At 36.3% G+C, this 14012-nt stretch overlaps 1 long non-coding RNA gene across 1 annotated transcript; it reads right to left on the minus strand.

Moving 5' to 3' along the window:
* Positions 1–4123: 4123 nt before the first annotated feature.
* Positions 4124–6126, minus strand: LOC145587637 (uncharacterized). Its single transcript, XR_014101334.1, has 3 exons — positions 5796–6126; positions 5555–5635; positions 4124–4292 (listed from the first exon to the last, which is right to left on the minus strand). It is a non-coding gene; the product is annotated as an uncharacterized LOC145587637 (long non-coding RNA).
* Positions 6127–14012: the final 7886 nt, after the last annotated feature.

Raw genomic sequence — 14012 nt, forward strand, 5'->3', positions numbered from 1 at the left:
AATGGGAAAATTCCCACGCCTAAACCCAATAATAATATTTCCCCATTGGGAATATTTCACATTGATGAGGATCATATGAGAAGTGATACATTCAATCCTTTGGATTATATCACTCCCATAGGAAAGCCTCTAACCACAACACTCATAGGGGCAACTAATGAAGTGTGTGGGTTATGGGACGACAACTTCCAAGACTTATGTCTCTAAGTATGCCGCCGTCCCACCTCCACCTTGTGTCCAAAACGAAAAAAGTGGAATGCTTGATTGGGATCATTTCTTGGGGAAATCACAAGATTTATCAAATCTCTCCTTAGATAAATAATGGCATCAAGCACAACTCATGGAACATCTTAAAATGGAGGCACAATCAAAGCCTCTAGAAGAAAGTTGGTTTATGAGTCCTACAACTAACCAAAACGAGACAGATCATTTAACTCGTTCTGGGCGAGTTTATCAAACACAACCAAATAGATCTTTAACTAATCAAAATCAAATTAAAAATCCAATACTACCTCCGCTTGAGGTAGAAGATCCATTAGTCAAACAACTTCGTCAATATAAGGCGAATGTTAGCATTTGGGAACTCCTGAGTACTTCTAAAGAAGATAGGAATTCTCTTATGAATGCTCTTACTGCTTTTTTCGTAAGTACATACACAACTCCAAAGGATCTCGTTAGCTTGTTTACTAGCAAAAAATCCGACAAATCAATCATCTTTACTAGTGATGATTTGCCTTCAAAAGACACTACCCACAACAATGCATTAAATCTAACTGTGGGGTGCAAGGGTACAACATCCCTCTTACTTTAGTTGACAATGGTTCTGCCGTGAACGTATGCCCATTACGATCAATCCCTTTTTAAAATAAACCATGATAATGATGAAGAGGACATGTGGGGATTCGTCACGGAGGCAATTTGAACACTAGAAATGGAGGAAAGCCTTGAGGAACCATTCAATCTTGATCCATATTCCACCCCAATAGTAAACATCTTATTCAAGAGTAGTTACTTTCTTGGGATGCCTCTGGGAATAGGAATAAAGAAATCTCTTCTTCTTCCTATCCCAAAGAAAAGCTTTTCTTTTGGATTGGGATATAAGCCAACCAAAGAGGAACTTAAGTCTCACGACGCTAAGATCAAAGCACATAGAGACAATAACAAGAAAAGGATAATCTCTTTACTCCCATCCTACAATCAAACCCTTAATGGACAATTCGTTAGGGAGAGAGAAGATTACCCATGCTACGACTTTCCAAAACCACTAGTTTTAGAAGGTATCAAGAATCCTGGATTTGAGATATTCCACGATTGCTACTTCTTGAATGACAATTTCGAAATCGTTCAATCAAAACACCCAACTCCAGGGTGCTATGATAGGCAAGCATTTAACTTGCTATTTGGACTAGAGCAAAACCATGTTGCTACAATAGCCAATCAAAATGCCATTTAGGATGAAACTTTCGACCCAACCTCATTGATCACCCCTTCCAACGAAACTTTTGAGCCTTTAAGGATGGAGGAAGATTTTCAAGTGGATTAACCATAAAGGTGACAAGCTAGAGATCATCACATGCGAAGGAGAAATGTTCGAAGAATTCGACGATGAGTCTAGTGTAGGTTTTAATGAAGTTGAAAATTTAGGCCTTGTGGCCATTACCGAGTCTTTATTTTCTTGTTCTAAAGACGAGGATCCAAAAAAGGATTCTTCTCTTGATGTACTTTCTTTTGATTTCAATAATATGAGCTCTATTTTCGAGTATATGCCTTCTCATGAATCTTTTCAATGCTATAATAATCAATCTAATGAAGATGATAACATAAATAAACTGGTTGAATTGATGAATGAACGAGAACAAAAGAATCCTGTAATTGAAGAAACTAAAGCGGTCAATATAGGAACTAATGAAAACAGGAAAGAAGTCAAAATTGGCTTAACCTTAAATCCGGAAGAGCGATTGATCCTCATATGGATGCTTAAAGAATTCGAAGACGTGTTCGCTTGGTCATACAAGGACATGCCTGGAGTAGATAGGGAAATTGCGGAACATACCATTCCCTTGAAACCTACTGTAGACACCCAAATGTGTCTCCCCAAAAACCAAACCCAGTGATGAATACCTTTCATGTCATTTGATTATCGAATGAAGTGAAAGTGTGAAAAGTCTAGTGATGCGGTTGTTTTTATTAAACTATCTCTCTTTCTGTTTTTGAAAATATTTCTTTTTATACTCTATTTATGAAAATAGTCAGTCCAATTTAGTTTGGTCCATTATAAGGATCCAATAATAGTTTAGTTGGATGGGGCTTAAAAAGACCTTTCCAACGATATATTATAAGCCCAATTCCGATGAATAATGAGGAAGTTATGGCCAAAATACTAAACTGGGCCCAAACCGGATTTTACCTATGACCCAATAATCATGTGGAGGGTCCAAAGGTTTAATCACATTCCTAAAATAATTAGGATTTAATTAGAATTTTCTATAATTTTTAAAAGATCTTAATTATCCTTTTTTGAAAAGATAAGATCAAATAATTCGTAATTGAATAAAACTTTTCTTTTTGAGAGTCCTTGTTCTGTGTGAAATGGAATATGTTCAGATATTATTTTTGTGACTCATATTCTGTATTGAAATCTTATATGGTTGGATAGATCTTGAAATTATCTTTCCAATAATATATTATAATATTAATTGCGAGCTATAACGAAAAAGATATGAAAGGAATACGAAACTCTATCCAAAACTGATACCCTTCCACTATTTCGGCCATATCTTTTTATCTACAAAATATTTTAATCTGATTCTAATTGGGTTAAAAAGTACAATTCAAGAGCTTTCCAACTACATATTATATGAGTTATTTGGACTTTTGGATCAAAAGATATGATAAAAACAATATCCGTAAAAAACTGTCCAGCGTCAAACGACAGAGTCTACCGCCTGGCGCTCCTCCTGCCGCCTGGCTCTGCTCCTGTCGTCTGGCTCTAACTCCCGTCATTGGCGACAGGAGGAATTTTATTCCGAATGGGACTCGAACTCTTTTCTATCGTTTTCGAGTTATTTTTCTATAAATAGGGGTCGTATGTCCCCATTTTTAATCATTCACAACAATCATCTCTCTCTCTCTCTTTAAAAGCTAGAAGTTTTTTCTCTCTATATTCTTTTTCTAAACCTTCCCTCTCTTAAAATTCCTCATACATTAGTTCTAGACACACCTAGCCAAGTTCGAAGTTGCCTTCGCCCTAGACGTGAAAGGTTAATAATTTCTAAGGGTTTGGTCCCAAATCCTATTTCAATTATTTAATTTAACTGTTTATTATTTTCCTTGAAGTTACTAACGTGTGTATTTTGTTATTAGAAAGAGATACGAGGCATCCAAGTAAGTAATTTAATTGTTATATAGAAATCATGCTTTGATTATTTTAATTCCTAGTATCATGTTAGGATGTCTTTATGATTCCTAGTATCATGTTAAGGGTAATAACTAAGATTTCTAATATCATGTATGTTTCTATGGGATGCTTCATATTCTTTCTTTATATCATGTTAGTATCATGCTAGGAATAAAGCTTTGATCTTTATGCTTAGTGACATGCTAGGATTTGTTATTAATCTTGTTAGTATCATGCCTAGGATCTTGCTAATATTATTATGCTTTATTGAGATTATGATTATGATGATGGTTCACTACTACAAAAAGGGCCAAAGAGACCTGTTATAATAGGCGTAAGAGACCTGTTTAGAGGAGGTCTCTAGCTCACAGGTCTCTTTGATAAAGAGACCTGTTCAAGTCAACAGGTCTCTTTGAATGAGTCAAAGAGACCTGTTATGTAAGCGAACAGGTCTCTTTGGATGTAATTACCTTTTATATTCATGAAGGGAAAGAGACCGGTTATTGAACATAACAGGTCTCTTTGACGCCATCAAAGAGACCTGCTTTGAAAGACAACAAGTCTCTTTTAACCTTATTTTTTAAAATAATAATTTAAATTTTAATGATTTATTTATTATTTTATAATTACTGTACTAAAATGGCGAATAAAAAGTAAATTATAATAAGAATAAATTATATATAAACTAATTATTCAAATTTACAAGTATACAAGAAAATTGTTTACACAATTAACAAGTACTGTATATATGAGCTTTATATAAATAATTTACAAGCAACCATAACCAACAACTGTCTTATTTTATAAAGTGAATCCAACACATACTTGATAATTTCTTTAGCCCCTTCATTCATCAACTTCCTTGACTGAGTTTCTTGAACTGCTCATCATCCTCCTATACACAATTGAAAACAACTCAAAAACAAGGCTTAATTCTTGTAACAAAAAAACTTAATATCAACAACAAAAAGCTATAGCAAGTGATTCAGCAACATATCTCTTCTGCCTCTTCCCCCATAGCTTATTACTTGCATTTTGAACTTATTAATTCCTTGATTGAATCTATCTTTCCCTCGATCGAAATTTTTTTACCACTATAAATACCACCCCCCCCCCCCCCCCCCCCCCCGCCCGTTAAACCTCAATTCAAAACAATCAAAATACAACCTTTAGATACATAACACTGAACCGAATCAAAAATATAACTTAAGCAGGTTATCAACTTAAACACATGCTTTTTCACCGTGAGTTGATGTCATTGGTAAAAACCCGCAAGCTTTATCACATTCACAAGCTTAACCACAATTTCATGGGACATCTCTCATTACAACTGCAGGTCAAAGAATGAGGAAATATAAATGATTAATAATTGTAATAAACTTAATCCTTACTAAAATTTAGACTAACTCAATAATCTAATTTCATCCGTTAAGAGCTCAAACCCAAAATTTGATCAATCTTAATTCAACAATTTACCATTTCAAACCAACTAATCAAAGCCTTTTGGCCAGCCCATTATGCAAAATTCCTTGATTATCCATGGACCAAAATTTATTAAGATCATGATTTCAAATTCACCAGTTAAAAGCCAAAACTAATCAACTATGATTCCAATTCACCATATTAATGAAATTACTACTTGGAAGAAATCAACTAAATTTACCAAACCCATTCATAAATCAGAAATAAAATTTGATTAAACCCAATTATTCAAAATTCCAAATTAACAAATTTAACACTTGAAAACCGAAACTAATCAATTCCATTTACAAAAGTCACCAAATTAATGCTAATAAATCAAATCTTTTCAGACACATTACTCCAAAATTCACTAATTTAGCACTTAAAAGGCAATAAAACATAATCAAACTTTTGTCTAATGTTCACCAATTTACTACTCAATCTAGTGGACATTCAAAAATCAAAATTGTATTAAAAAACTCATTCATCCACGTTCACCAATTTTACCCCTTTGAGAACAAATTACATCAAAATCAACAATGCAATATTCACTGATAAACCATTAATCAAAACTTTGAACCAAAAAAAGTCAAAAATTGGAGCAAGTTAAAAGAGAAATAAAGATCAACAATGGCTTCAATAGTAGAAATTATGCTAATCAATCTAATTAACTGATCAATGTTAATATTACCGAACCTGCATCTCTCTTAAGCTTGAATTGCTTAATTTCTTCGTTGAATTCAGCTTGAAATGATTACGATTTCTTCATCAAACAATCTGCATAATCACAATTGCAATCACAATAAACTTCTTCATATCACCATCGGATAGATCTCCTACTTTACGATCTTGAACTTACCAACAAACTGAGATCAAGAACAATTAAATGAATATCTGACGAAAAAATGAAACCCTAGGAGAGAGAAAGTGGGGAAACCTTTTCAAGTAATATTGCATAGATTCAACAAATGAGAGCCAAGACAATTCCACATCAAAACAACGAGAGTAGAGGGTGGTGAGTTGCGCCGAAAGACGACATTGGTCGTGGTCGCAGGTCGCTTCGTACAACAAACACGCAAAAGGAGAAACGATTGAATGAAACACCCATTCGTAATCGCTCTATACAACGGAGGTGGGGACGACGACCTTGCAAATCGAACGATAGTGCGTGGAAACACCATGAGAAACAATGGCCTCCAACTATGGTGGTGAACCGACCTTGAGAAGTGAGAACAATGGAAATTCAAGGGTTTGGAGTGAAACTATTATTTTGGGCAGAGAAGTGGGTTTTTAATTTGCTTTTTGTTTTTTTTTTAAAGAATAAAGTATAGTCTTTATTGCCTTGTATCGTACAATGATACTAATATTTTATAATTAAAAAAATGATAACACATAAAAGAGACCTGTTAACAACAACAATAGGTCTCTTTGTTTATTTTCCCGCCATCAAAGTGTACATAAGGGACCTGTTAATACTGAAAACAGGTCTCATTAATTAAAGAGACCTGTTAGATGATATAACAGGTCTCTTTTAATAGATCTCTTTGCTCATTTTTGTAGTAGTGGTTGTTATTATTGTTGCTTGATATTATTATTGTTATTGCTTGATCACGCTCTCTCTTGCAGGATTAAAGGGAATTTGTACTTGTAATCACGCTTAGTAAGATAATTAATAATCTTGTTTAGGCTAATATGATTATAATTCAAGTGATCGCCAATAATAGATTTTCTTGTGCATTAAATTCAACCAACATAGATTAAACAGGTTTAGGGTTAATATATTGATTGCATGTTAGTTAGAAAGCGCACATGAATACTAGAAGAATAAAGTAGAGGCCTATTATTAGGGCAGGTTCAATCTCTTTTAGGTTGGAATTGTACCTTCATCTCCGAATATCCAGTCATGGTTCCAGACCTATGGAGTTAGGGATCTCATGGATCGTGAAGGGTGTAACCTTCACCCTGTGAACGGTTTATAAGTTCCTAAAACTTGTTGGCGACTCTTTTGCTCTAGCTTCCTTCCCTTTGGACGCCACGACGCTTAAGTGTATGATCACATTGGGGCTCAAGTGTGGGATGCTTGAAATATTCCCTACACCTACCACTAAACCAGTAAAACAAAAACTTCGACAAATGAAACCTGATGTCGCTTTGAAAATAAAAGAAGACGTACAAAAGCAATTAGACGCTGGTTTCATTCGCGTATGTAATTACCAAGAATGGGTAGTGAACATCGTCCTAGTCCCAAAAAAGATGGACGAGTTCGCATGTGTGTCGACTTTAGGGACCTTAACAAGACTAGCCCTAAGGACGATTTCCCTCTACCTTATATTGACATACAGATAACACGACTGAACATGCAATGTTATCCTTTATGGATGGATACACAGGTTACAACCAAATTTTAATGGAAAAAGAAGACGAAGAAAGGACATGCTTTTTACCCCTTGGGGTACGTATTGCTATACAGTCATGCCATTTGGTATTAAAAATGCAGGAGCTATGTACCTAAGAATGGCTACGACTCTCTTGCATGATATAATGCATAAAGAAATAGAGGTATATGTGGATGATATGATCGTGAAGTCTAAAGATAGAATGGGACACATAAAAGCTTTACGCGAATTCTTCACTCTCATAAAAGAATATAAAATGAGATTGAATCCATAAAAATGCGCCTTCGGAGTAACTTCCGGCAAGTTAATCAGATACGTAGTAAGCAAACGTGGTATTGAGATCGATCCTTTTAAAATAAAGGTAATTGTTGATATGCCTCCCCTTCAAACAGAAAAACAAATTAGGGGGTTCCTTGGAAAGCTACAGTACATTAGTCGATTCATCATTAAATTGACAATGACTTGTGAGCCAATATTTAAAAAACTGAAAAAGGGTAAAAACACGAATGGGACGATCAATGCCAAGAGGCCTTTGAGAAAGTCAAAGACTATCTCAAAAGTCCGCCAGTTTTAGCACCACCAGTACCCAAACTACCTCTTAGACTATACATCACCGTTACAGATACGACCACAGGGGCCATGTTAGCATAAGAGGTAGACAAAGTAGAACGTACAATATACTATATAAGTAAAAAATTAATTCAATATGAAACAAAATATAGCACCTTGGAAAAAACAAGCTTAATATTAGTGTGGGTAACTAAAAAATTACAACATTATATGCTAACCCACAGCACTCATGTGATTTCACAACATAATTCGATAAAGTATTTGTTTGAACAACCACCCATACAAGGAAGAATATCCAAATAGTTGGTAATGTTGGCTGAATTTGAATTAAAATATATTCCTGAAAAATCAATAAAAGTAAAAGTAATATCTGATTTTCTGGCTCAACACCCTATTCAAACAAGTCATGTATAAACTACTAATCTTCCGGATGAAGAGATTCTCATGACACAAGATGACAAATGGGTAATATACTTCGACGGTGCATCCAATCCAAAGGGATGTGGTGTAGGAGTTTTACTCATAATCCAATCTCTGCCAAACTAGACTTTGAGGCTACTAATAATACCGTGGAATGAGAAGCATGCATTTTTGGATTAGAAGCAGCAGCTAGCATAGGTGTGCAAAAATTAGAGGTATATGGAGATTCCAGCTTAATAATAAATCATATACTCAAAGAATGGAAGATAAAAAACTCCAATGATATTATACCAAGCACACCTAGATCAACTCATTGAGCATTTTAATTATATTAACTTCAAATACCTCCCAAGGGATGAGAATCAATTTGCCGATGCGCTAGAATAATTAGCCTCAATGATCAACTTTCCAGATCACTTAAATATGATGTCATTATGCATTGGTAGAAGAGACGAACTGGCTTATTGTAATGTAATAGAGGAAATAAATGACATCGAAGGAGAAAATCCTTGGTATGATCATATCCTCCAATATATTACTCATGGCAAATATCTTGTAAATACTTAATCAAAAGACCAACGAGCTTTGAGAACGCCCGCAACCAAATATGGATTAGTAAATGATCAATTATGCAAGAAGGGACCCAATGGTCAAAGCTTATTGTGTATAGACCAACCCGAATCCACATGCCTTATGGAGGATACTTACAAAGGCGTTTGTGGACCTCACATGAATGGAAAAATGCTTGCTAAGATAATCTCACGACAAGGGTACTTTTGGTCTACAATGGAACATGATTGCATACAATGTGTCAAGAAATGTCCAGAGTGCCAAATGTTCGCTAATTTATAACACCTCCTACCATTTGAACTATATAACCTCACTTCCCCTTGGCCCTTTTCGACTTGGGGAATTGACATAATTGGCAAAGTCTCTCCAACAGGAGCAGGAGGGCACGAGTACGTACTAGTAGCCATAGACTACTTTACCAAGTGGATCGAGGTCGCTTCTTACGTTAAAAGTTTCTCGAACAAAACATATTTTGTAGATATGGAGTTCCACATGAACTAATTAGTGACCAAGGATCTCAATTCAAAGCAGAAGTTGAGACCCTCTTAGCTCGTTATAAAGTAAAACATCATCATTCGTCCCCATATAAATCCCAAATGAATGGAGCAGTAGAATTGGCAAAAAAAATAACAGTCATCATTAAGAAAACGGCAGAAAATCACAAAGATTGGCCGAACAAACTACACTTCCGCTCTATGGGGTTATAGAACATCCATACGAACATCAATATGAGTAACTCCAAACTCCTTTGCTTTCAGCATGGACGCAGTTCAACCAATTGAACTAGAAATACCACATCTACGCATCGTACTCAAAAGTACGAGCAAGGTATGAAGAGCTTTTATTTCTCGACGAACGACGATTAAAAGCTTTGTATCATGTACAAGTCTACCAACGATGCATCGTGCGACATTTTAGCAAACGGGTAAGATCCCGTAACATTAAAGAAGGAGACTTTGTATTAAAAGAGGTTAGGGGTCCACCAACTGATTCAAGAGGGAAATTCAAATCAAATTGGATGGGACCATATGATGGGCGTTAGAACGGTCGCACATTCAACACTCAATCAAACTCACTTATAAACAAACATCCTACAAACCAAGCATAATGACAAGTAAGAGTTCGGTCCACAAGGAACGGGATATGGTTACTAAAGATCCTTACACTTAAGCTAATTTGAAGTCATTGGTGAATTTGGGGTTCGTCAAGTAGACAAACAAATTATGGTTCTAAAACGATGTATTAAAGACACTAGGGAATGGGATTCACTCAACCAAGGCAATTAGACAAACGGGGGGTAAAATAGACAAGATATAGCAAGGACTACATGTAAGATCAACCTCATGCAATTAGGAAACAACTCACACTACTAAACTTAGATTCCTCATTAGTTTAGCAATAGAAGATACATAATCAAATTGCAATAAGTAATGCCATGCTTCATTCACATTTCCATGTCGAACTAAGCATATCATGCTATCAAGCTCCTAAATCGAGGGTAGATAATCCTATCATGAAGAACTTACAAGCAATCTCATATAATCGATTTAATTGCAATATAAACATCAATGCTACTCCCACATTTGCATAATTAACCCAAAAGGTTGAGCTTCACCCAACCCCTAGCAAGAAGACTACTCACAACTCATATTCATCAACATGCAAACAAGTATTAGGGTTCCAACTACTTCAATAATTGGGGAAAAGTTGTTAACAATCGAATTCACTATCATCCAACAAGGAATTATCAAGAACTAAAAGGATCCAAGTAACATGCAAATACCAAATAAAATCTGAAATTAAGTAGAAGAAGGTTGAAGAGATTACTAATTGAAGCTTCAAATGTTGAATACAAATTGCCAAACCTTGAGAATAATTCTTGAGTTTCACTAATACAATGATTTGATTTGATGAAAACTAAGCTAAATTACCTAAAAGGAATGTTTCAAACTAAGAGAGATATCTGAAAACTAGGCTACTGTTCTCTAATTACAAATGAGCTAAAGGGGAAGTATTTATACTCCCCGAAAAATATAGGGAAATCTGTCAAAAGAAAACGGATTCCCAGCGAGGAGCGCCCGCTCCACAATGAGGAGCGCCTGCTCCATTCTGCTGCACGCCCGCTCCTCCTGCTTTAGTGAAAAGTCAGATTTTTAAGTGCCAAGGAGGAGCACCGGCTCCTGGTTAGGTGCACGCCCGCTCCCCTGTTCCACAGCATAGGCAGATTTCAAGTTCAAAGGGAAGAGCGCCCGCTCCTGATCAGGTGCACGCCTGCTCCTCACAGACTCTGGACTTGGGCTGAATGTTGCTGAAGTTGAGGAGCGCCCGCTCCAGGAGAGGTGCACGCCAGCTCCCCCTGGAGCGGGCTCTCCCTTCTTTATCTTCAATCCTTGAAAGCTACTCCATGCTTTGAGTACTTGTCAAATTAAGATATAGTACCTGCAAAACATGGACAAACACAAGCAAAGAAGGGGCGAAGTCGAGATACGACATTTTAATTCAAAAACGGGTTAGAAAGAGGGGAAAAGATTACGAAATCGGGTTTAAATCAACACTATAAGTGGTCAAATAAACCACTTATCACCATACCGTGTAATTGAAATTCTATCAGGAGGAGCTGTTCGATTAATGGATATTGGTGGCGATGAAATCTGTCAACTAATGAACATTGATTGACTTAAAAAATATTACATATAAAAGTCCGGATAATCTTGTTCATTCATAATTCAGAATCATGTCTCTTAGCATTCAAATAAAGATTTTAAGTGTTATGAACTTTATCGAATCACACGATAAAGCTCATAACACTTGGGAGGGTAATGACAAAAAATATATACCAATCAAAGTGTTCAGATTTTTTCGAACACCCCGAAAAACTCTTCACACTTAAGGGGGGGTAATAATAATAATAAAAGAAATGTTAACAGTCGTAACACAAGTGTCGCGCACAACTTTATGAGTTAGGAACCAAGGAAGCCTAATGTAGGGACAATTGAAACTACTCCCAATTATACTACTTATGTTCCACCAAGGAATCACAAAGCGTATGTTAGGAACCCCGTGACAGAAAAAGGACGTCCATTTTTCTTCATTCTTATGTTTGTAAAGAATATGACGACCAGGGAATGTTCTCACTCCATTAGCCTTAAGATTTTGTGGCTGATCAACAATTCGCAAGCGCTCCATGAGCCAAATCTTAAAAAAAAGAGAAAAATTAGCCTGCGGCATTACGACAGCAGGTGCGCTGCAAGACAAACAGTCGCGCGCGCTACTCGCGCGCGTCTTAGAAGATTACGCTGGTCAGACGTAAAAATAATAAAAAAATAAAAAAAACGTACATGTAATAGGAGTGGACTTTCCATGAAACTGTTCTCATTTGGATCTCCACTAAGACGGTTCAAACAAAGCACAATTTCCGCTAGGAGCCAAGGGAGTAGGTGAACGACACCCCTCTATTTGCTCCACTACGGACACCATTGAATATTCCCTATATTCTTTGCCTGTCCTAAGTAAACAATTGACAACAAGACAAAAACACAAAGCACGAATTTTAATACTTTGTCTATTTAAGCTGTCACAAGGAGCGACGAAGTGTTCAATAAATTAAATTCATGCTTTCTTCGGTTCAAATTTTGGCCATATCATTATCATTCAAGCCAAAGAATCGTTGAAACGTAGGTTTCGAATCTTACAAGGTAGGGGCATACGTCACAGGGAGAGTATTTGCATTGAAGCCTAGTATAAGGATGGTATGCTCCTCGTAGAGGATCCTTCTCCTTAAATGCCCATGGCCCTTTAAAAGCCTAGGACTTTACACTTGTTAGGGTGTATTAGGATTTGAATTCCCGATTGTTTGGGGGACCTTGAATTAGAAATGTTTCTATCATTACGCTTTTTTGTAAGAAACAAGTAGGAGTCGCCAATGAGTTTTAGGAAAACTCATAAACCTCGTTCATGCCTTTCTCCCAAGTAGAGTTCAAGGGTTATTTAGCACAAATCGTAAGTTTACCCATGCCCAAATTGGTCTACGTGTACCAGAAATGAGTTCAGGAGCGAGGGTAGTAAAATAGCGTTCCCTTTAGAGGGTAATCGCTATCCTAGCCCTAGTAAGGCCTCTACTAGCTCTTCCTTTTTCACAATTTCATCACCAAACAATATATGCAACGTGATACCTAAAACTAAGTTATTTGATTTTTCATGCATCAATCACGTAGGAATTACATTGCAAAGGTCGTTATTCTTATTTAATCAATATTCGTGATAAGAACGAAAAATAAACAAGATTCTCCTTGACTTAGGTGATCAATCAACAATTAATTATTCAATTATATTATTTATTTAACACAAGATACTATGTGGATTTAATTAATTAAAAGTTCGTTTAAAGTGATCAAGCAACACTAATTAATTAATTAAAGGTTTATTTAAACAAGAAAATAAAGATGATTAATCTTAAGTTCTTGGGAATTTACCACTTCTCCTTAATAGATATTCGTTTAGAACACTTATAGACCCCTTCTTGTTCGGGAACCTCCACTGTAGTAACAAGTATTGAGGGGGGTGAGTGTTTAGGACAAGAGGGTTAAGAGTACACAATTTCACAATGTTTCTGCCAGAGTTTTAGGTTAATTTCTGTCTATTTTAGGCTCGTGTTAAACATCTATTTATAGGGAATGGATGCATTTAGGGTTTCACGTATTCTGCCGCAGCAGGTTTCATACGCATTTGATTGGGTTGCGCGCGACAGCCCAGCACAAGTGATTTAGATGCGCTGCTATGAGCAACGTAACTGAATGTCTTGCGCGCGGTTTTATGGTAAGATTCAATTTTATATTTTTATGAAATTCTGAATCTTCCGCAAGTGCATCATTAGGGGTTGCGTTGGGTGTCACGCGAAACCTTGTGAGTTGCGCGTGCCAGACCAGCGTCACTCATTGAGATGCCCGCGGATTTCTTTGCGACGGCATTGATTTTTAACCTAAGCGCCTTTAAATCTGTCATACAGAGGTTTTAACCTCGGGCTTAAGCCTAATTATGACCGGGCTTAGTTGACTTGGACCTTAATCAATTTTGTTTTGGGTTTGGCTAGTTATTTTGCATTTTTGTTACTTAATTAGTTGTCCAGAAGCATTTTTCACGTTGACCCAACACAAAGATGGCTTTATTTATCGTCATACCACTTCCTGTCAGGATAGGAG

This window comes from Chenopodium album, chromosome 17 (assembly GCF_948465745.1).
Source record: "Chenopodium album chromosome 17, dcCheAlbu1.1, whole genome shotgun sequence".
NCBI lineage: Eukaryota > Viridiplantae > Streptophyta > Magnoliopsida > Caryophyllales > Amaranthaceae > Chenopodium > Chenopodium album.